The sequence below is a fragment of the Condylura cristata genome, unplaced genomic scaffold (genome assembly GCF_000260355.1).
Source record: "Condylura cristata isolate star-nosed mole 26May11 unplaced genomic scaffold, ConCri1.0 scaffold00041, whole genome shotgun sequence".
In the NCBI taxonomy this organism is placed as follows: Eukaryota; Metazoa; Chordata; class Mammalia; order Eulipotyphla; family Talpidae; genus Condylura; species Condylura cristata.
Genome location: NW_004567142.1, coordinates 5,324,441 through 5,327,917, shown reverse-complemented (window position 1 = coordinate 5,327,917; position 3,477 = coordinate 5,324,441).

The window sequence follows — 3,477 nt, the reverse complement described above, 5'->3', positions numbered from 1 at the left end:
AGGAAGCCCCTTCCCCAATTCCAGGGCTTTGGGGTTGGAAGATGGAGAATTGGGCATGGATGCAGGCAAGGATGGCGGTGGGAGTTTGGAGCTTTCAGGAATCTTGTGGCTTGAGGCCCTGGGAAAGGACAGACTGGGCAAGAGGAGGGTGGAGAAAGGGTTTGGAAACGTGGGCCGAGGCTGGCTTCTTCCTCCTGCTGTCCCTGGCAGAGAGTCAAGTGTACCTCTCTCTAGTCTGTTTGCAGAGCTGGGCGTTCTGTAACCTTGTCCCCTCTGTCCCCCATGAGTGGAGAATTCAGGTTCACAAATCTCTCACATTCCCTAGTGGGGTCTGGAAGGACCAGGAGCGAGTGATGGCACCCAAATTTCCCGGGACCAGCCCCACTCCCATTACCCTGCCTCCACCCTCCTCCCCAGGTCTCCAATCCTGAGTACCCACAGTACCCACTCTTCCAACCTCCTCCCCCCGCAGCCCCCACTTTTGCTCATACCTTTTGACCTCTGCAACAAATGCTGATGTGGTAATTTGATCCCCTGCTTGGCTGTTGTCAAAAGCACCCGAGAAAAGCAGAATGGAGGTGGGGGTGGAGGACATAAGGGAGGACAGTTGTCCCTTTACCTTATCCCCTTCCCTGGACCCGTGCCACCCAATTCCTGCTGTAGCCTCCATCCAAACCCGGACTTGTCCAGAAGCCTTAACAACCTAAGCCCTCACCTTCTTCCTCCTGCTGTCCCTGGCAGACAATCAAATGTGCCTCTCCCTAGTCTGTTTGCAGAGCTGGGCATTCTGTAACCTTGTCCCTCTGTCCCCCATGAGTGGAGAATTCAGGTTCACAAATCTCTCACATTCCCTAGTGGGGTCTGGAAGGACCACGAGCAAGTGATGGCACCCAAATTTCCTGCTTCTGTCTGGGGATACTCCAGAATTGGGAAAGAGAGGAGGATGAAGTCCTGATATCTTTTCTCTGCCCTGCTGGGGCCCATCTGGGGCTTATGGACAGCAGGGGATACTGGATCCGGAGGTGGGGGGAGCCTGGGCCTGGGCAAAGAGGGTTACTACTTTCCTGGTCTGCAGGACAGGACCCACTTCTGCAACTCTCTGCAGTGACGCAGCCTCCAGCCCTGGCCAGGATGAGGGCTAGAGGGGTGAGGTGGGGTGTGGGGAGCCTGAAAGGAAGGAAGAGTGATTCAGAGAGGGACAGAAACCTAAGGACAGAGAGAAGGTCCCAGAGAAGTGGGGGCAGAGACCTCGAAAGAGGAACACAGACTACTTAGAAGTGGGTGGAAAAGACTGGGGGGATAGAGACCACGAAGGGACAGAGAAAGAGAAAGGGCAGAAAGAGAAAAGGCTGAGACAAAGTGGGGGAAGACCCCCAGATGGATGGGCAGAGACCCAGAGAGAGCAAGTTGCGGACGCTGGGGGTGGGGTAGAGGACAGAAAGAGTGGGGACAGCGATCTACCGGGACTGACCGGGGCTGAGACCACAGAGAGGGGCTGAGACCGAGAGCCCAGAGAAAAACACTGGGGCAGAAAAAGAGTGGGGTGGGGGGAATGGAGGCTTAGAGGGAAGAGGAGCAAGATTCAAAAGGGGCACAGATTCAGAGGGCAATGGGACAGACCCAGCAAGAGGGGAGTCTTTGTAAAGAGGGGCCAGGATCTCAGGGTGAAGGCAGAGACGGGGGTGGGGGTGGGGGGAGGTCGAGTCCTCCGAAATACAACGTAGAAAAAGAGACGTCAGGAGAGACAGTCGGGATCAGGGAGCGAGGGACGGGGGGGGAGGTGCCCATACTAACCCGCCGCCGCACCTGCAGAGGGAGGCGTCGGGCCAGGGAAGGTGCCGGGCCAGGACGCCCGCAGCCCCTGACCCGCCCCCTTCGCTCCCACAGGCACCGCCTCCTCCCGCCGCAGCCCAAGCCGCAGCCGCTGGCCCCGCCCCAGCCCGGCGCCTGCGCCCAGCGTCCCGGCGGCTAGGCCAGCCTCGGGGGCGGGGCCGGACCCGCTCCGGCCCTGTCCGCCAGGTTATGGCCCCGCCCCTCTGTTAGCCACGCCCCTCAGCCAACGGTCTCCTCCCATTGGTCGACTCTGAAACCCAATCCCGCCCCATTTCCCATTGGTCCGACCTCGCTTCACCTGGACGGCGCTTGGGCTTTCACCTCACCCATCCTCATCCATCCGTCGGTCCTCAGGCCTGCAGTTCCCTGTTATTTTGGCCTCGTCCCCTTTCTCTCGCCAATGGGAAGTGCTCGCACTGCCCTCTAAGACCCCGCTGACCCTTCTGGCTCTCTCGCAGATGGGACCGCTTCAGGTCCCATCCATCCTCCCAGTCCAATAGCTTTGAACTCTGCAGGTGTCACCTTTCCCTTATAGGCTCCGTCTCTCGTTCTTCCACCCTTTCCTAAACCTGCCCCTCTCCCGCCCCGTTTGGCTGCTTTCTAGCCCGCCGCTGCCTTAGTTTTGCCTTCCCACCGCCCATTCAAAACATTTTCTAGAATTCGTGGCCCTCACCCACCTGCCTCAGTCCCGGCCAATGCAGTCTCGGTCTCACGTCCAAGGTGGGTCCGCCCAGGGCTTCGGCCCCGTTCTTTCTCTACCTAACCCGCACTCCTAGTCCTCCGCAGACGCTCCCAAACTTCCAGGCCTGCCACCTCGCCCGTTTCCCTAGGTCTCGGTCTCACCTTCAACGCGTTCCCTTTCTATCCAGTCTAGTGCCATTTCGCGCGAAAAGTCCTGGAAATTCTCATTTCCAGTTCCCGCCCCTCGACCAGCCCCGGCTCGTCGCGCTCCGGCCCAATCGGGGCTGCTTCTACTTCTTCGGGCCCCGCCTGTTTGTGAGGTCCGCCCCTCCTCTTCTAAACTGCGTTAAGAGCTCAACCCCACTGTTTTCATCTGCCCCTCCGCATCAGACTCTGCTTGCCCGCGCCTTAGGTCCGGGTCAGAGATCTTTCTGTGTCTGATCAAGGACAGCGCCCCTCTATTGTGGCCCCAGCCCTCCCTCCTCCCGTCACGGTCGGTCGATCCGCGTTAAATAGCTTAGACTCCATTGAGCGCAATCAGATCTTCTCAGATGTAGCCCCGCCTCCTCCAATCTCCTAGTGCTACCACGCCAGTGGCTTGGTAAATTAGTGGCTCGTCCCGCCTCCTTTAACAACTATTCGGCCCCGCCCCTAATGTCGAAAACAGCCAATCGGTGAGTTTTATCCGTAGCCCCGCCCCATCCAGAGAGGCCGGTCCCAGCCCCTCTCCGCGCTTCAACCCCGCCCCGAATCCCCCGCTACCAATCAGTTCAGCCCGCCTCCACCGCGGCCCCGCCTTTCCCCTCCGTCTCCTCCTTCCGCCCAATCGCGCCTGGCTCTGCCCTTCGGCCCCGCCCCTCGACACCCCGCCCCTAAAGCCCCGCCCCCCGTCCAATGCTGAGCTCAGTCTGCGTCTCGTCCTTCCGCGGGCGCCAGGGGGCCAGCAAGCAGCAGTCGGCGCCG